Raw genomic sequence first — 21,061 nt, forward strand, 5'->3', positions numbered from 1 at the left:
TATTAACAACAGTTGTTCAGGTTGTGGGTCTGAGAGCGTGAAAAGGTAAAGGGAGAAAATAGTGATGACAGTAGGCAGCAGTGGTATTTATACGCCTCTCTGCTCCTTTACTTCCGGGGCGGTAATGTTGTTGGCAAGGAAACTCACGATGCCGCCTGTCAGAGCCCTGCAGGAGCAGTGCTACAAAATTCTCCAGATCCAGAGTGGCACTTGGTGGATATTCTAGGGTGAGGTGTGTGCATTTAGATAGCCTACCCACCAGAAGAAGCATTACCAAAGATAAGTAATGTGTTTGTCTTTTTCCCACTTTTTAAACAGATTTTCGGTTTACATAGTATTGATCAGTGTTGCACGTGTTGAGGTTTAGTCCCTCTGATTTCTTCATGTTAATTTTAAATCCAAATAATAGTTGACATTTTTTTAATTCTGTGAATATTGAAGGATTGGCTAGTTAGTCAGGGTAAGAATTAGATCATCCGCAAAGGCTGTAGATTTAAAATTGAAACAACAAGAAGTGATGGATGAAATGTTTGAATTAAACTCAGCCAGTAGTAATTGCTTTGGGCCGCATTACAGACTATCGTTTTCACCCACCATGCAATCCTAGGTATAGGCCCGCCTTCTGCAAATCCGTACAGATCCAGCTTCTTATGGAAACAGTCTATCTCAAGCAGTCTGGTGCGGATCCTTCAAGAACGGACCACAAGCAACTCCAGGCTCGTTTTTAACCTACTGAGGTCTCAACGGTGAGGTAAAGCGGGACAGGGACAGGGCCCACGGCTAGGCATACTCATCGCACTTAAGGCGTAAACTGAAACAACAAAAAGGTGATGGGTGGAATACTTTAATTAATCTCACACTGTCACTGGAACCATGCCATACCCAACTGATGAGCCCTACCAAGGGTGAAACTAGTCTTGGATTGCTTGTGTTCTGGTTCAGGGAGGAGCTGGCCTGGCAGTTTGGGCTGGACTATGTTCCCAATAGTGCACGGTCAAGACTTAATTGCATATGGTTGAATCAAAACTGAGGTGGCATGGTGTTCAAAACAATGATGGACGCGGCTTCTAGTAATTGCCAGTGGCTGCGATTAGTGATGCATGGAATGGTTTTTTATGCATCATTTTTTGTGTGCTTATGAATTAATTTGAAACTTATAAAGCACACTGCTACCCAAAAATGGAGCATCCTGGTGCTACAGTTTGAATCCGATATCCCAGATGAGAGGAAAAGTAAGAGGAAAGTGGCATTAAAATAATCATGTCCCAACTTCAATTTCTTTAAGTCCACGTTCTCCCTCAACCTTTGCAGAAACAGCTAGTACAATTAACAAGGCAGACTAAGAGTAACTCTGCCTTGTCCCCCTTTTAATGTGGATCCTTTGAGGTGGTCTGCCATTCATCTTGTTCTTAGCTCCCACATTCTTGTATCCTGGTCTTGCACATTTTCTAAGGTGACATCCGAACCTCACCTTTTGCAAGCCCAGTCAGCACGGTCAAATGCCTTGCTACAGCAAGTGATAATTCTGTTGCTCTGCCTACCCTGCGTGCTGCATAAATAAATGCAGTTTTCCTAGTCGCATTGCAAGTTTCCCTCCCTAAATTAAATCTGGTTTAGTTTGGGCGCATCAGGTCTGGCGCAAAAAATCTAGCCTTGAAGCCAAGACCCTGGTGAAATACTAAGCATATAGGTTGAGAATTGAGATGGACTATATTATTGGCACCTTAAGGGGTCTTTAGCTGGTTTACAAAGCAAGCTTATATGAGCTTCAGTCATAATGATGCAAAAAGAGCAATTGATGGAAAGCATTCAGAGCAATGTCATACATTCACCCCAGTACAGAGACCTGGTCACCCTGCCTTTCTAGTTTGGACCCAGCCATATGCAAATCAGTCTTGACCCTGCGCCCAGTTCAGGCTGGACTGTTCCCACAAGGAACAGGGTCAGGACTGATTTGCATATGGCTGGGTCCAAACTGGGGTGGTGAGCAAAAGAATGATGGATTTAACCCAGACCCTTGGGACTGGGGGTGAATGTTTGCATTCTTATTAATTGTTTATTTTAGTTCCTCTATATATTTCGCCAATGTAGAGAGCATCAGCGTATCTGTCAGATTTTGTTCTCTAGCTTGCAGGTCACCACTGTCTGGAAGGTGCTACTCGGGTATTTTCTATAAAAGACCTTTGTTGAACTTTTAGTTTAGCTGCTAGTGGGGGGGGGCTACTTTATTGCCCTCTTTGTAATTTAAATAAATTTGGGATGTAATGTTCAGTCGATTTCTTAATATTTAATGTGTGCTCTTAAGGATATTACTATCCTCTAGGCCTTTTGAGATGTGGTTTTGTGTTTAGTTTCTGCCTCTTGCAGTACTTGGTGTAGATCGTTATCCCAAGCCTCTCTTTTCTTTTCCCTCACATATCTACTATGAATTGACACCTGACTACTGCTTTCTCTGTGTACTTCCCTGCCAAATTGTTTTGGAGTTAGTCTTTAATACATATGGCTATTATGGTCCTAATCAGAGGATCTTTTAATTGTATGTCACTGAGCATTCTCAAGACCTTCTGTTCCGTGTGACTTCCCCCTCCTGCTGTAGGGTATAATAAAAGGGGCCATGATGTAGTGTAATTGGGCCGTGTTACACCTCCTCCTCCATGTAGATAAAGCATTTGTCTGCCAGCATGGAGTCCATTCCAGTACATGTCTTGTGAGTAGCTGAAATGAAAAAAATCGTATAGTCTTTGACAAGTGGGTGTCTGTGCTGCAACAGGTCTATCAGACAGTTTTTCTCCGTCCACCTCTTCCCGGTGACCGAGATGGATACTGAGACACCCCATATCTGCACTGTCCTGACCGTTTCTGCTGACATTTGTAGTACCCACTGGCTGTCTTTAAAACGAATGAAGGACTGTGTAACCCTTCCTTCATAATAGGATGCCTCCTCCTGCTACTCTTTTGGAAGCAGAAGATACACACCATTCTGGGAAGCTTCTAGATCGAAGTCTGGCTATAGTGCCTTGCAAGAGAGAAGTTGTCTGGAAAAAAGCATCTGTATTGATTATTTCGAGTTCTTTAGGATACTAATGCATTTTGTTGGGCTGGTGAAGCCTTTCACATTGTATGTTCTTGTGTTTATGACCTGTACATTTGGAACATTCATGACTTACGTGGGTGTGATGACCTGATTTGTAGGTCAGTGCTTATTGCCAAGCTACATTATGACCAATGTTGAATTTATTCTTTTATCTGCTAGTGATCTACCCATCCTCCCTCAACTTACAAAGGAATTTTAACCTGATACTGGTTTCAACATTGTTCCCTTCCAGTTGGACTGTGTTCAGTTGTGTTGTGCATTAGTACAAGGCCTTGTCTTTGGTAGAAGTCCCCAACTCCACCCTGCCACAGGAAATTATGTTTGAGGCATGTGTGGCTGTAAATACTTCTCCAGGTGTTTGGGAGTTGGCCCTTTTTTAGGTCTCGGTCTGCGTAGGCTGCGCTTGCGCAGTCTCGCCGGCGAGGTCTTATGTTTCTTAGTGTGGGGCTTTAACCTGCCCCTGTTCTCCATTGGCTGGCTTCCTAAACGGAGGCCTACCATTGGAGAAGAGGGGCGTCTGTCCATTTAAGCCCCGTCTTTTTTGGTTTCGGGCGTGTTTTTTCATGTTCTTTCTCTCCTCTTCCCATTGGCTGGAATTTTATATTCCAGCCAATGGGAAGAGGAGAGAAAGAAAAACACGCCCTCCAGTCGGAAAATGACGGGCCGTTTCTCCGAAGCATTTCTGCTTGACCTCGGAGAAACATGGTGGTCCTTTCCCCCTTGCGCTGTTCTTGGGGCTCTCTGAGTGTCTGTCCCTCGGGGCCCGGCTTGTTTTTCATAGTAGCATTCATCAGACGATTCACTTTCTACTTTCCCCTACTGAGGCAGCCATGCAAAGACAGGAGTGCGCTAAAAAAAAGCATAATAAATAAGCCCCTTGCGCGAGATAGCCAGCATTCTGCACAGGCCATACGCAGTTACAAAGGCCGGGCTGGAGCCTGATGCGCGTGCCTGCGCCGCCGTTTTTTTTCCCCTCCCTCCTCTCTCGCAGGCGTCTTGCGCCCCTCCTTTGCAATTGCCAGCGCCCTCGCACCGCTTTGCCTCGTGCCGTTATCGTTCTTCCCTTCGGAAGGCCGGCCCGGCGCCCCCGCCAGCTCGCACGCTCCTTCTCTCATGTCCTGTCTCGCGCTCCCTCCTCACGTGTTCTCCCTGTCTCCCGGCCGGTTGACCTCGGAGAAACATGGTGGTCCTTTCCCCCTTGCGCTGTTCTTGGGGCTCTCTGAGTGTCTGTCCCTCGGGGCCCGGCTTGTTTTTCATAGTAGCATTCATCAGACGATTCACTTTCTACTTTCCCCTACTGAGGCAGCCATGCAAAGACAGGAGTGCGCTAAAAAAAAGCATAATAAATAAGCCCCTTGCGCGAGATAGCCAGCATTCTGCACAGGCCATACGCAGTTACAAAGGCCGGGCTGGAGCCTGATGCGCGTGCCTGCGCCGCCGTTTTTTTTCCCCTCCCTCCTCTCTCGCAGGCGTCTTGCGCCCCTCCTTTGCAATTGCCAGCGCCCTCGCACCGCTTTGCCTCGTGCCGTTATCGTTCTTCCCTTCGGAAGGCCGGCCCGGCGCCCCCGCCAGCTCGCACGCTCCTTCTCTCATGTCCTGTCTCGCGCTCCCTCCTCACGTGTTCTCCCTGTCTCCCGGCCGGAAGTGGGGGGGGGGGAAGGCAATCCTCTCCCTCACATGACCCGAGTGTGTTTCCCCTTGATCAGCAGCGCCAATACCCCTTGTCCCTGTACCCCGAGGAGGGAGAGAGAGGCCCGCCTGCCGCCCGCATGACTACTACACCCTAACAGCAGCCAGGAAATAAGAGGCGCCCGACCACGGCGGGCCCAGCGCCCTCCCGCGCTCCCCCTTCCAGAAATTTCCACCGCCCCATCCCCACCCCCATGGACCTGCTGGATCCAGGCCTGGACACCAACTCCAGGTAAATGTAAAAGTAAATGTGTTTCGATTTATATAGCGCACTTTAACCCAGGGGTCTCAAGGCGCTTGCTTAGGGAACCCGTCCTGGTATTCCCCTGTGAGATACCCCGGCCGGGTATCCACAAGGTGAAAGCCAGGCATCCCGCCGCGAGGGGACGTAGTGGAGATTAAGCAAGCTATTGCCCAGAGTCGCAGAGTGTGACCCCATGAGTCGAGTAGGCACCGGAGCGAGAATTGTCGAGGCCGTGGAATTGAAAAAATGATGATTGAAAATAATCGTTTTTATAAATAACTAGTCACTTCTTCACAATTGTCACTATGTGTTTTTCACACTTGTCACTATCAATTTAATTAGTCCAGGCAGATTCACAGCCCTTTAACATTCCACCCCACCCTGCACTCTATGAGAGGGGGGCTACCAAAATGCCATAGCCCCACATTAATCAACAGCTGGCCAGTCTAAGAATGCTGTCCACCCTCCACTCAAAGATGGCCGCTACCCAAGCGCCATAGCCGTTCTAAGATGGCGCCCACTTTTAACAACACGTGACCGGGGCTAATTCTACAAACCGCTTCAGTGGACATGTCTCCACGCTGAATCCGGCATTGACCGAGCACCCCTGGGAGAGGCGCTGTCTTATCATGACTAAGTAAGTAGAGCGGCATTGTTTGCATGCTAGATCTGATCCCCATTATAGAGTCACGCGCTGCTTTTACTCTCTACGCGCTGACTCTCAAATCTTTGTTTTCAGCGCTCGAGTTCCACATTTGTGAACCCCAGGGCGAGGCAAGCCACAATAGTGACTTTGTAAGTAATCTTCTGATTTTAAGACACGTCCACGCTATGACCCCTGCTCCCCTGTTCACACTAAGCCGAGTTTCCTATTCTTTTTGCTAGAGCGCAAACTGGTCGGAATACTGGCGCCGAAGTATAGAGCCATCGATGCCCTTATACTTCTGATTCCGGCGCTCGCACGCAATTTAAAGGTAACCGTTTACCATTCCTAGACGGAACATGTATGCCTGTGTTCTCATTTTTCCGTCTTAATCCCTGACCTATTTCTTGTTTTTAGTGCGGCCACCCGGTTCATTTATAGACGGGCGCTGAAGTTTTAAAACCACCAAAACAACATAATCATTGAACTCCACTTATAATCACGTGGACGCTCAACCGCTTGGTACGTTACATATGCTGTAGGCGATCCATAACTATTGCTGCAGCAAGGGGTAAAAATGGTTAAAAATGGTTGATTTGCAAACAACAGGCTCTGTCTTTTCCTTAGCCTGACACTACCACTCCCGCCTAAAAGTAAAAGAGACCCCCACTATGAGGATCCATAGAGTTACTTTTTCACTAATTCTCTAGCCCCCTCAGGCCAAATTCCCTCTCCGGTTTTAGTATTCTAAATACTAAAGAAGTGCAACCTTGCATTATCACTGCACTGTAATTAAAACCACTTTCACCATAGAGCCCTATAGATGAATGAATTTCACGCATGCCACTGCGATTTCGGATATTGTGAAAATAAGCATTGTGAAGCTTTTCTATTTTATTAATTTTTATTTTTTAATTCTGTACTTGGCACAAACACCATGCACTGGTTAACGCACTGCGATTTCGAATGTGTTACTACGTGGGCATCTAGCTTTTAAACTATTCCTTGTTGGCTAACGGATCTTTAAAGAAATTCTTCTTTCTTTGTTTTTTTTTTCTCTCTAACAGGCTTGTCTCATTCAGGCATGTTTTGTTATTATATAAGTCCTGATGATGATCCCATGCATCTAATAGAGCTATAGGGATCGAAACGTCGACACCCAAGAGTGGGTTGACACTCATATTATTGTCCAAAAAACTTGTGTACATTCCACTCCAGGCGACACTGCCAGTAATCTTTGAATTTTCTGCAGTGCCCTGTCTTTGCTCTTTTTCCTTGCCTGAAAAACACCCTCTTTCTCACCCTATATCTATTTTTCCTTTCTTTGTCAGTACGGCACAGGCTTGTGTCTTGTTATTATTGTTTTGTATACGTGACATTGTTTTTTGAGAATAAACTCCTTTCCCGGCTGGGTCAGGATATCTTGATCTGTATAGTTTCCATTGTGTTTCTATACTACATTGTACATATGTTGAATAAGCTAGGTTCCATTGTTTCCTATAACCCATGAGTCGAGTAGGCACCGGAGCGAGAATTGTCGACTCCGTGGAATTTTTGAGCCTGAGACCCGCCGAGGCGGGGAATCGAACCCTGGTCCACGGCCGATCTCAGCTTCCGGGTCTGCCGCCTCTAACCACAGAGCCACGCTTCTCCAGGTGAGTGCTGGGAGGGCCCACTGACAGCCACGGGCGGAAGGGAGGAGGCTGACTTTGTGAATAGCAAGCCGCGGGAGCTCTGTTTGTGTAGGGTATGACAAGGGGAATCAGCTGTGTATATCTAAAGAGAGTGATTTATTATTCTTGCTTATAACGCGTCTGTGTCATGCATTGGGGAGTATAGCATGTACGTGTACACTGTAAATGCGTAGAGGTGAATAGTTTTGTGTGCACTCACAATATTGGTGTACTATATTCTATGAATCTGAAAGAGACACGTTAGTGATAGATTCCTTACCTTAGAATATCCCCAGGCGTCAGACTGGATCCGGAAATTTTTGCGTAGCAATACCCCTGCGCGCTGGTAGGCGTCGTCTGCGGCTCCGCGTCCGTCGTCGGCGTCGTGAGCGCCGGGATGACGTCGTCGGAGTATATAGACGGCGCCCATGCGCGCTGACGTCAGTTCTTCTTTTTTCCGCGCCAGCTAGCGCAGATCCGGAAGAAGCTCTACCCCCAGTCACTTTTTGACTGAAAACTTTTTTGATCTTTTTGATCCTCTATTTAGTCGATTCTCGACTATCGGTGCCAGGGATGCCCGGGTTCAAGCCTTGCTCGAAGTGCGGCCGACTCATGTCGGTCACGGACCCCCATCGCCAGTGCCTAGGCCTCGACCACGACGATCGAACCTGCTCCGACTGCCGGGCCCTGACGTCGAAGGCTAGGCGGGAGCGGTCCCGCAAGCGTCTCGAGCTGAGGCAGTCGGCCCCGCGCCGCTCCAGGTCCCGGTCCCGGTCCCACGGGAGGTCGAGGGACAGGTCGCGAGGTCGGAGTCATCGACGTTCCGGGAGTGGACACCGATCGTCTGGTTCCAAGTCCTCAGGTAAGAGGCGTGAGAGGTCGGAGCGACACCATCGATCCTCCGACCCGCCCCGTCGCTCGCACGATGCGACCGGGGACTCGGGCGACACCGCCCACGCGGCTCCGCGGGAGTCGCAAGCGTCGCCGCCTGCCCCACACCTTCGGGTCCCTGGGCACGGCGCGTCGCAGGAGGAGGTCGAGAGGTACCTCATGGCCATGAGGGCCCTCCCTCCTCAGTCGGTTCCCGTGGCGCCTTCGGGCCGATCGGCTCCGTCTGGAGGTCCTTCCGGGTCGGGCGCTTCGGCCCCGACGACGTCGGGTACTTCGGGCCCGGCGCCGCTGGCGACTTCGGTCCCGGCGCCGCACGACCTCGCTGGATCCGGCTCCGGATCCGGGACCTCGCCGGTCGACCCTACGACCTCGCCGGCGCCGTCCCTTCAGGTGTCGTCCCCGGCGGCCGATGTGGTTGCCGCCCCCAATGTTTCCCGCGGTCCTCCTCAGGAGTCGGAGGGGCGCCGCTGGGCGCCGATTCCGTCGGCCTTCGGAGAGTTCTATCTCCACGAGGAGGCCCTGGCTGTTAATCCTGGTCTCCAGGAGCCAGGTGACGAGGAGCAATGGGAGGGGTCCGAGGACCCTCTGGCACGTGATTGCCAGTCGAATCAGGACTGGACATATGAGCTTGGGGAGGCCAGTGGTATTGACACCTCGCCAGACACTGGATTTACGTCGCCCCCGACTGTGGCTTCGGAGGCGGGTTCTGCTTACAGTGTAGTGTTGACGAAGGCAGCTAAGGCCTTAAACCTTCAGCTCCCCGTCGCGGCCGTGAGGACTAATCTCCTCACTGAGGTCCTCAAACAGCAGTCCGGCTCCGCGGAGCCCCTCCTGCCGTTCAACGAGGCCTTGTGTGACGTTCTTCTGGGCACTTGGTCCAAGCCCGCCACAGGCCCCCCTGTGGACAGGAACGTGGCCAGACGCTACCGCCCGGCACCGGGCGACCCTTGCTTTTTGTCCACCCACCCCACCCCCGAGAGTCTGGTCATCCAGGCCTCCAACTCCCAGACCGCATTCCCGTCGGCCCCGCCCGACAGGGAATCCAAGAGATATGAGCAGTTCGGGAAGAAGGTCTTCTCGTCTGTGAGCCTAGGGCTACGGTCAGTGAACACCAACTGTCTCTTGGGCCGCTACACCCACACTCTGTGGGACACGGTTGCGGAGGTGCTGCCACAATGCCCTGAGGAGGTCAGGGCTAAACTCAGCCAAACCCTTGCGGACGGCCGAGATGCGGCACGTTTTTCTATCCAGTGTGGGCTGGATACCACGGACTCACTGGGCAGGGCGATGGCAACGACGGTGGCGGTTCGACGCCACGCCTGGTTGAGGTCCGCCAACTTCTCGGCCGATGTCCAGGCCACCCTCCTGGACATGCCGTTTGATGGCCGTCGCCTCTTCGGCGACAAGGCAGACCATGCGCTGGAACGTTTCAAGGACTCCAGGGCCACGGCCAAGTCCTTGGGCCTTACGGCCCCACGCCAGCAATCGGGTGCCTTTCGCTCCTTTCGTGGCCACGGAAGGGGCGCCCCACCACGGACCGCCAGCCACACGCCGCAAAATATCCAGCAGCGCGGTGGCGGACGTGGGAACCGCCGCGGCGGTGGTCGGGGTCAGCGGCGAGGCCAGTCCACACCTCCCTCAGCAGCCCCCGCCTCAAAACCTTCCTAGTCCGAGTTTTCAGGCCCATGTGACGCCTGTGGGAGGCAGGGTTCGCCATCACCTCTCCCACTGGCATACAGTCACTTCGGACAGGTGGGTGCTGCAAATTGTCCGAAGGGGTTTCTCCCTCCCCTTCGAGTCTTCCCCTCCATCCATGCCACCTCAATACCACCGTGTGTCGGGGGATCACTTGCAACTTCTGCAAGAGGAAGTTTCGGCCCTCTTGGCCAAGAGGGCCATCGAGCGCGTTCCTGGGCCAGAAGTAGGACGTGGCTGTTACTCCCACTACTTTCTGGTACCCAAGAAGGGCAAAGGGGGCCTGCGCCCTATCTTGGATCTGCGGAACGTCAACGGCTTCCTCCGGACGGAGAAGTTCAAGATGCTCACTTTGGCTCAGGTCCTGGCTGCCCTGGACCCAGGAGACTGGATGGTAGCGTTGGACTTGCAGGACGCCTATTTCCACATCCCCGTCCTGCCGGCCCACCGGCGTTACCTGCGGTTCACGGTAGGCCTAGAGCACTTTCAGTTTACCGTGCTCCCCTTCGGCCTTACCAGCGCCCCACGGGTGTTCACGAAGGTGATGGCGGTGGTCGCAGCCCATCTGCGCAGGCAAGGGGTGTCAGTCTTCCCCTACCTCGACGACTGGTTGTTGAAGGCGGGCTCGCCCCAGACAGTCGTCAGCCACCTCCAGACTACGGCCGACCTCCTGCACTTGCTGGGGTTCTCCATCAATGTGCCGAAGTCACACCTGTGTCCCTCTCAGAAGCTCCTTTTCATCGGAGCGGTTCTCGACTCGGCGCAGTTTCGGGTTTACCCACCCGAGCAGCGGGTTCGGGATATTCAGGCTCTGATTCCTGTCTTCGAACCGTTATCCCGGGTCTCGGTCAGGTTGACGCTGCGGCTTCTGGGACTGATGGCCTCCTGCATCCTTCTGGTGCGTCACGCCAGGTGGCGGATGCGGGCTCTGCAGTGGGACCTGAAGTTTCAGTGGGCCCAGCATCAGGGCAACCTGTCCGATCATGTCCTGATCTCGGAGGGCACTGCGAAGCAACTGCAGTGGTGGCTCACGGACCGCGACTGGGTCAGTGGCAGACCCCTCTCTCTACCCCAGCCGGAGCACGTATTTGTGACGGACGCGTCCCTCCAGGGCTGGGGAGGCCACATGGGAGAGGCGGAGATCAGAGGCCTCTGGTCTCCGGCGGAGTCCCGGCTCCACATCAACCTTCTGGAGCTGCGGGCGATTCGTCTTGCACTGAAGGCATTCCTCCCCTCTGTCAGGGGGAGCGTGGTGCAAGTGTTCACCGACAACACCACCGCCATGTGGTACTGCAACAAACAGGGCGGTGTGGGGTCGTGGACCCTTTGCCAGGAGGCTCTGCGCCTCTGGCAGTGGCTGGAACATCAGGGCGTGACCCTGGTGGTTCAACACCTGGCAGGCTCTCTGAATGCCAGGGCGGACGAACTCAGCCGCCGGTGCATGATGGATCACGAATGGCGTCTGAACTCGGACGTGGCGCAAGGTCTCTTTCGACAGTGGGGAGAGCCTTGGTTAGATCTATTCGCCACAGAAGAGAACGCGCAATGTCAGCAGTTCTGCGCGTTGGAGTTTCCAAGGCGGCACTCGCTCGGAGACGCTTTTCGTCGCGAGTGGAGCTGCGGTCTGTTGTACGCCTTTCCGCCTATACCACTTCTGCCCAGAGTGCTGAAGAAGATCAGGCGCGACCGGGCCCAGGTCGTCCTTGTGGCTCCGGACTGGGCACGAAGATACTGGTATCCCGAGCTACTCAGCATGTCAGTCGATCCCCCGATTCGTCTGCCTCTTCGGGAGGACCTTCTGTCGCAGCAGCAGGGGACGGTCCTGCACCCGAACCTGTCCAGTCTCCACCTACAAGCTTGGAGATTGAGCGGCGGCAGTTGAGGCCATTTGACTTGCCTCCCGAAGTCTGTGACATCATTCTGGCAGCCAGGCGTCCCTCCACGAAGTCGGTATACGCCTGCCGGTGGAACAGATTTGTGGCATGGTGCGCAGCAAAGGCTGTGGATCCCCTCTCTGCACCCCTTTCGGAAGTGCTGCTCTTTCTTCTTTCCCTTGCCCAGCAGGGCTCTGCTCTGGGCACTCTTAAAGGGTACCTTTCTGCTCTTTCGGCCTTCTTGAGGCTACCAGATCAGCCTTCTTTATTCAAGTCCCCTATTGTGAGTAGATTTCTGAAGGGCATCACGCACATGTTTCCTCCTGTTCCCTTCGTGATGCCCCAGTGGGACTTGAATCTGGTTCTCACCTATCTGATGTGTGCTCCCTTTGAGCCACTTCATAACTGCCCTCTTCGTCTGCTTACTCTAAAGACGGCCTTCCTGGTTGCCATCACCTCTGCCAGGAGGGTGAGTGAGCTCCAGGCTCTTTCTTCTTCTCCACCTTTCCTGTCTGTTCATCCTGATAAGGTGGTGTTGCGTACACGACCTTCCTTTCTGCCCAAGGTTGTCACGGCCTTCCACATCGGGCAGTCCATCACCTTGCCCACCTTCTTTCCGCCTCCGCATCCCTCGAAAGAGGAGGAGAGGCTCCACCGTCTGGATCCAAAACGTGCGCTCTCCTACTACCTAGACCGCACTCGCCAATTCCGGGTGGATGACCAACTCTTCGTTGGTTACGTGGGCGCGAAGAAGGGAAAGGCTGTACACAAGAGGACCATCTCCAGGTGGATCATCTTGTGCATCCAAGCATGCTACTCCATGGCGAGGAAGGAGCCCCCGGCTGGATTGCGGGCTCACTCCACTCGGGCCACGGCAACGACAACTGCCCTGGGCCGCGGTGTCCCCCTGCAGGACATCTGTCAGGCAGCCACGTGGGCCTCGCTGCACACGTTCGCAAGACACTACTGCCTGGACAGTCAAGTCCGGAGGGATGGCTTCTTTGGCCGTTCCGTCCTCCAGGACTTTCTGGTGTGATATTGGTTCGCAGACCCACCACCGGGGTTGGTATTGCTGGGGTATCTATTCTAAGGTAAGGAATCTATCACTAACGTGTCTCTTTCAGATGCACAAGTTACTACTTGTGTAACGATATATCTGTAAGAGACATTAGTTAGTGATAGATTCCTTACCGCCCTCCCATCCTCCCCGTTCTGCGAAACGATATTTAGGGTTAAGGTCATCCCCTTTCAGGGCCCTAGTTTCATGGCACCAGTGTTAGTTCTATCATGGCTCTGCGTATCTGGCGCGGAAAAGCTGTGTTATCAGAACTGACGTCAGCGCGCATGGGCGCCGTCTATATACTCCGACGACGTCATCCCGGCGCTCACGACGCCGACGACGGACGCGGAGCCGCAGACGACGCCTACCAGCGCGCAGGTGTATTGCTACGCAAAAATTTCCGGATCCAGTCTGACGCCTGGGGATATTCTAAGGTAAGGAATCTATCACTAACTAATGTCTCTTACAGATATATCGTTACACAAGTAGTAACTTGTGCGTTAGTATATGTCTGTTCGAATATAGGTACTCTATATACACACAAAAGTTATTTGTACGCAGGCCTGCACAATCTGTATATATGTACTAAAATAATATTTCCCCAAGTGGTTTTTACCGTAATGAAAAATGCAAAACAAATACGCAACAATGTTTATGGTAAGTATTCTGAGAAACAATTTAGTGTCCAGCGATATGCCTGTTTGCTCCTTTCGTGAACGCAGTTTGGTTCTTTCCCTACACTGAAGGGAAACGAATGGGCTCACGTATAAGTGGGCCGTATGCTCAGAGCGGCAGTTGAGTGCTGACAGGTCCGTGCCTCCTGATCGAATCTCAAAATTAACTTGGTTTCAGCTTTACAGTTGTTGTAAACCCCAAATTACCATTAAAACAATGCATATCATACCACGCTACACGAAATGTGTTCAGCAAATTTAAAAAAAGGGAACATTCATACATGCACACCTGTACAACATGTAAGGCTAGTTAGTACAAGATTTATATGATATACAATATCTTATCATGTATTTAAGGCAGGTCAGAAATATGGAATTAATCTTTATTTTGGAATGCGCTGCAGGTGTTTTGTGTTGCTGTATATGATTTACATTTGAAGTTTTAGTGGTACTTTATGATATGTGTTTTCTATAGTTGGGCTCGTTGTGCTCGCTTTTCTTGCCTCTGTTCCCTCGTTGTGCTCGTTTTTCTTGCCCCTGTTCCCTGGTTGTGCTTGTTTTTCTTGCCTCTGCCCCCTGGTTGTGATCGTTTTTCTGGCCTCTGTTCCCTGGTTGTGATCGTTTTTCTGGCCTTTGTTCCCTGGTTGTGCTCGTTTTTCTGGCCTCTGTTCCCTGGTTGTGATCGTTTTTCTTGCCTCTGTTCCCTGGTTGTGATTGTTTTTCTTGCCTCTGTTCCCTGGTGTGATCGTTTTTTCTTGCCTCTGTTTCATGGTTGTGCTAGTTTTTTCTTGCCTCTGTTACCCCATTGTGCTCGCTTTTCTTGCCTATGTTCCCTGGTTGCGCTAGTTTTTCTTGCTTCTGCCCCCTGGTTGTGCTCGTTTATCTGGCCTCTGTCCCCTGGTTGTGCCTGGTTGTGATCGTTGTTCTTGCCTCTGTTCCCTGGTTGTGATAGTTTTTTCTTGCTTCTGTTCCCTGGTTGTGCTCGTTTTTTCTTGCCGACGTTCCCTGGTTGTGCTCGTTTTTCTTGTCTCTGTTCCCTGGTTGTGCCTGGTTGTGATCGCTTCTCTTGCCTCTGTTCCCTGGTTGTGGTTGTTTTTCTTGCCTCTGTTCCCTGGTTGTGATCGTTTTTCTTGTTTAAAACTTTTCTGCAGAAAAATCTTGCCATTGGGTATTCCCAAATGTTGACAAGCATGCTTCAGGTCTGTGCATGCTAGTACCGCTTAAACGCAACAGCTGTGTGTGTGTGTGTGGCGCTCTGTGTGTGGCGCTCTGTGTGTGGCGCTCTGTGTGTGGCGCTCTGTGTGTGGCGCTCTGTGTGTGGCGCTCTGTGTGTGGCGCTCTGTGTGTGGCGCTCTGTGTGTAGCGCTGTGTGTGTGGCGCTGTGTGTGTGGCGCTGTGTGTGTGTGGCGCTGTGTGTGTGTGGCTGTGTGTGTGTGTGTGTGTGTGTGTGTGTGTGTGGCGCTGTGTGTGTGTGTGTGTGGTGCTGTGTGTGTGTGTGGTGCTGTGTGTGTGTGTGTGGTGCTGTGTGTGTGTGTGTGTGGTGCTGTGTGTGTGTGTGTGTGGTGCTGTGTGTGTGTGTGGTGCTGTGTGTGTGTGTGGTGCTGTGTGTGTGTGTGGCGCTGTGTGTGTGTGTGGCGCTGTGTGTGTGTGTAGCGCTGTGTGTGAGTGGCGCTCTGTATGTGAGTGGCGCTCTGTGTGTTTGTGACGCTGTGTGTGGCGCTGTGTGCGTGTGTATGGCGCTGTGTGCGTGTGTGGCGCTGTGTGTGTGTGGCGGCCAACATTTTGGGTATCATCGGCTGTTATGATCAGCATATGTGGTCTGACATGGTCTCCATGATAGACCTCATCCTTGAACACAGGATGCAGGAGACTGGAAAAATGCTCTTGGAGAGAGAGTGCGAGAAGCCTCTGAGAACATCAATTTTGGTGTGGATATAGCCAACGCAGGTTTCACCAGCTTGTAATTGCGGCAGTGTTGAGGCGCCAGGGATAGTTGAAAGCAACTACCTTTAGACCTGAAGTCAAGACAAAGATCCTGGACATGGCGTTTGATGGGGAAGATTTGTTTGACAAACATATCGACGAGGTGATGTTATCCTTAAAGACTGACACCGATACAGCAAGGTCTTTAGGCACCCTCCAGTACAGAAAGACGCGTTTTACTGGAGCGAAAGGACGCGATTTCACCACATACAGAGGTGGTTATCAGAGGGCACAACAATATCAACCCTATCGACTGCAATACAGGGAAACCTACCAACCTGCCACTTACAGTCAGTTTTCTACAGCTGGTTTCTCTCATCAGGGGGCCGCAAGAAAACTCCGGCCTAATGCAGAGCAAAATTGAAGAAAACAATGATCTAAGTAGGGAACCAGCTCCCCGTTTCCTCTTCTGTGGCAGCGAAGATCTCCAGTTTCTTTCAGCAATGGCTTGCAAAATAGACCAATGGGTACTAGAAATCGGATCCTTTGGCCATACGCTGGAGTTTGTGAAGAGGCCTCCAACTACTCCACCTAAGGGAGCCCCTACCCCTCATCTTCACTTATTGCACACAGAGTCAAAAATCGTGCTCTCAAAAGGAGCGATTGTTGAAGTTCCAACTCTGCAAAGGGGTCAGGGTTTCTATTCCCGTTTTTTAATAATAAAGACAGGAGAGTGGAGACAAGTACTTGATCTCAAAAGGCTAAACAAGTTAAAGGGAAAAGAAACATTTAGGATGATGACCCTGGTCGAGACCCTGCGTCGCCTCAACAAAAGAGACTTCATGACCTCCCTCGATTTGCAAGATACATACTTCCTCATTCCCATTCATTGGAACCATCAAACTCTTCAGGTTTACAGTAGCTGGTACCCTCTACCAATTCAAGGTCCTTCCCTTTAGCCTCAAATTGGCGTCCAGAATATTTACAAAGTGCCTCTCCCCAGTGGCTGCAGTCCTACGTTCTCATGGTCACCAAGTATTCCCCTACTTGGACGACAGGCTGCTGAAGGCCCCAGCAGAAAGTCAAGCCACCAGAACCACTAACACTTGTCTTTAACTGTTCAACAAGCTAGGGTTAACAGTGAACCTCAAAAAAGTCTTTATTTATTCCTAGTCAGATGGCACCATTTCTTGGAACCAAGTTGGTTACTGTCCAATGCACAGCCATTCTACGGGAAAAACACCAAATCCGTCTGACAGTTGGCTATGGCCATTTCAAAAGGAAAGTCTATCAGTAAGGAGGTACAAATCGCTCCCAAGACTGCTCATCAGTAATAGATCTAGTGCCCTTAGCCAGGTTCAAGGTGAGACTTCTCCAGGAGGGACTTTCGAACTTCAGAAACAGTGGCTGCAAATCCTGGGATCCTTGTAAGACATCCTTCAGGACACCCCAGCCACGAAAATAGCTATGCAATGGTGGTACCACAGACCAAACCTTTTGAGAGGACTTCCTTACTAGGCAAATGGTCCAGTTCTCAAAAACTAAGACCCATCAACAGCCTGGAGCTGAAGGCTATATTCCTCTCTTTACAGGCCTTTCTACCACGTATAGCAGGTGCCTCCGTACTGGTCCTTATTGACAATACGACAAGTATGTTCTACATAAACTAACAAAGTGTAACTAAATCTCCTACGCTTTCGCAAAAAGCGCAAGAATTATGGAACTAGACAACGGAGCATGGAATTTCTCTTAGGGCTGAGCGCATTCCAGGCTTGCACAACCTGCTAGTGGATGCTCTCAGCAGAGCTGCAAACCATTGCCACGGATGGAGCTCAGCCAATCCCAACTGGATGGAGTATTTGCACTATGAGGGAAACCAGTGCTGGACCTGTTTGCTGCAGACATCTACGCCAAACGCCACTCCTATGGCAGCAGAACCTTCCTCCCAGGGTCTCAGGGCAATGCTCTTTTGATGCAATTTTTAGGGATATATGCCTATTCATTTCCCCCCATCCGCTTGATCCCCAGAGTGTTGACCTAAATGAAGCAGGAGAGTTGCTGCCTGATACTCATTGCGCCCATTTGGCCCAGGCAGCACTGGTTCCCTTAACCCCATCTTTCTGAAACCAGACCCATATGTCTGCAGCTGTCCCCCGCTTTCCTGACCAGAGACAATGGACAGGTGTGCCATCCGAATCCGGTGTCTCTGCTCTTGCATGCCAGACTCTTGAGTTCTGGAATTTAGAGACATGAACATTTCACAGGAATGTAGAGACATCCTTGTGAAATCTTGAGCGTAAAGTACCAACAAAAACGTACAAGCTCCTTAGCAAAATCTGATGTAGCTTTCGTCTCAGTCAAGATGACTTTACCTTTCATCTTTCGTTATAGAAGAGCTTCCAGCGCCCCCTCTTTTTGTTTCTAAAGCTTGATAAAGTAATTTATGAAAGGGTTTATCTGCACTTTTCCTTCCTTCAAGTTCTTAATATGGAAAGTAGCTCTTCTGCTGGCCCTCCCCTGAGCCAGAAGGGTCAGTGATATTCAAGCTTTCACCATCAAGAAGCCTTTTCTACTGTTCAAAGAACATACTGTGATTCTAAGGACTAATCCTCTATTCAGTCTTAAGTACTGACTCAATCCCACCTTAACGAGCCTGTCATTCTCCGTTCCTTCTTCCCTTTACCATCATCGCCTGCAGAGCAAGCATTACATATTCTTGATGTTAAGCGTTGCCTTCAGAGAACGATGGACTTTCAGAAAACGGATCAATTACTGGTGGCCTGCGGCCAAGGCAGAGAAGGAAATGTGATGGCTAAAGTCACTATCGTAAGATGTATTTCAGCGTTGATATAGTTCTGTCGCGTCAAGGCTAACAAGCCTTTGGAGAGAAGAACAAAAGCCCACTCCACCAGAGCAGTAGCTACATCAGCTGCCCTCTTTGCTGGACTGACTCTGGAAAATATTTATCGTGCTGCAACCTGGAGGACCACTCATACCTTCACACAGCACTAATGCCTTGAATCCGCACAAGATGCATACGCGGCTGTGGGCCAGGCTGTGCTTCATCACCTCTTACATTAAGGTAAGCCTCTTTTTAACTCTTAGAAATAGCCTTTTGTTCTCATGGTGATCACATATGCTTACAAGCTCATGTTTATGTATAATATAACTAAATAGTTTGAATCGTGTGTTACACTGTTTTTTCTTGCCTCTTGTTTCTACTCTACAAGAAAATGTGAGTACATTGGTATTAAGTTAACCTTTTTCTTACAAACCTGTTCGTTTCATTTGTTCCCTTTCGTCCTTTTATGCAATAGTAAAAAAAAAAAAAAATGAAGGGGGGGGGGGGGGGGGGGGTGACACATAGACATCTTTTGATCTATTGTATCACTACAAATTTCTGGGGTCAGTATTCTTTAGAAGTCTCCCACCATCCACAACAGACAAGATAATATTAGATGTTACTGCTTGTTAAAAACCTAATTTATGTGGGTACTCATTAAAAATAACTGTTGCTAGGTGCATTTGCTAAAGCTTTAGCTGGCAGGATCGCTTACCTTTCCTACAGATTTTAGATGGTTCACTAATCTTTCAAAAATATTAGCCTTGTTTATGGTTACGCGCACTGACCACAGAATACATTTCCACCGAGCAGTTGATAGCTTAACAACTTACCACAAGGTTGAAAAGCGTGGCAGTATGTTTATAGTGAAAGTATGTCCATTCAACAGTTGTGGTCACTAAAATAACCTTCTTTTCATGAGCTGTATATAAAATGAATGGTGACCGTGATGATATAGCTTTTTATAATGTTCAGGAAGGGGGTGCTTTGGGTTTCATTGCTATCGTTGAAAGCTCCTACACAACATCTCTTATAAATATACATTTAAAAATGATCATGGCTTTCAAGCTCCGTAGGACAGCTTTTTCTAAACTAGTTTCAGTAAGAAAGGGCCACTAATGAGGGGTATTGCTAGGCAGAATGTGAAATTTGAGGATACCATAGGGCAACTATAATAAAACATACATCATTTGCTACTTTTGGAAGAATATTGGGGTTATCTGCATAAATCACCCAGATGTATTAATAGCCATGATCTCCTGTTTTGTCGTACTAGCAGCCAGTCCCGACGTTGTCCGGGTATGAATTGCTGCCGGCCAGTAGTATATTGTTTTGTAGGATTTCGTTTTGATAGCATTTATTATCTGTGACAGGCCTGTGAAACGCTCCGATTCACAGTGCACTGCTGATGCACTTAAGAGTGCGCGTTCAGTAGTGTGTGAACTCGAGTTTCCCTGCTTTATTTTTTCTTACAATATTATATAGCGCGAACTCGACAACATGGCATGAGCACAATTTACATTACAGAAAAACACATTCATTTGTGGTAGGCACGGGGAGACAACGCGATTTGCCTGGAATCACAGGATGTTGAGCTGATACCGAGATTCGAACGTAGCTCCCCAGCTCTAAAGTTCGCAATTCTAGAACTTGTGGCGGGAGGTGTGTCTAAAAGTGTATGTCGGTGCTGGCCATCAATGAGAGACCTGTGCATTTTTCAAATGGGTGGTGAAAAAATGAGTATGTTGCTGGAGATGTGGGCCGCCGTGCCACGAATGTACTTACCGAGGGAGGGTAAACACCCATTATTCAGCAACTTTCTTTCCGCATATCATCTCTCCGCATACTTTCATTACGAAAGTACCATGACTCCGCAATGCCATTATAACGCATGGCATTACATTTTAAATGCTTTTACCATACATACATTTACAACGATATTCGTTGTAAATGCATGAATGGTAAAAGCATGTTTTTTTTTAATGTTTGGATAAGATAAGTATGGGTATAGGGGTATATGTTTTGGGTACTGAGGTATGTTTTGGGGTGTTTGGGTATTTTAAGGGTTCAGATATAGTTTTGGGTTATGGGGTACAGGGGTAGTTTTAGGGTTTAGGGATAGGTATGGGTTTTGCGGTACAGGGGTATTTTTAGGGTTCAGGGCTAGGTTTCGGTTTTGGGGTATAGGGGTATTTTTAGGGTTCAGGGGTAACTTTCAGTGTTGGGGTACAGGGGTATTTTAAGGGTTCAGGGCTAGGTTGGGGTTTTGGGGTACAGGGGTATTTTTAGGGTTCAGGGCTAGATTTGGGTTTTGGGGTACAGTGGTATTTTAGGGTTTAGGGGTATTTTAGGGTTCAGGGGTAGGTTTGGGTTCAGGGGTAGGTTTGGGTTTTAGGGTACAGGGTTATTTTTAGGGTTTCAGGGCTAGGTTTGGGTTTTGGGGTATAGGGGTATTTTTAGGGTTCAGGGGTAGGTTTCATTGTTGGGGTACAGGGGTATTTTAAGGGTTCAGGGCTAGGTTGGGGTTTTGGGGTACAGGGGTTTTTTAGGGTTCAGGGCTAGATTTGGGGTACAGTGGTATTTTAGGGTTCAGGGGTAGGTTTGGGTTTTAGGGTACAGGGTTATTTTTAGGGTTTCAGGGCTAGGTTTGGGTTTTGGGGTATAGTGGTATTTTTAGGGTTCAGGGGTAGGTTTCAGTGTTGGGGTACAGGGTTTTTTAGGGTTCAGGGGTAGGTTTGGGGTACAGGGGTATTTTACGG

General features: G+C 49.8%; 1 protein-coding gene across 3 annotated transcripts in view; it reads left to right on the plus strand.

Annotated features, from left to right (window-relative positions):
- PRDM2 (PR/SET domain 2) overlaps positions 1-21,061 on the plus strand; it is a 434,311-nt gene that overhangs the window by 411,235 nt on the left and 2,015 nt on the right. The window lies entirely within an intron of this gene.

This window comes from Lissotriton vulgaris, chromosome 5, assembly GCF_964263255.1.
Source record: "Lissotriton vulgaris chromosome 5, aLisVul1.2, whole genome shotgun sequence".
In the NCBI taxonomy this organism is placed as follows: Eukaryota; Metazoa; Chordata; class Amphibia; order Caudata; family Salamandridae; genus Lissotriton; species Lissotriton vulgaris.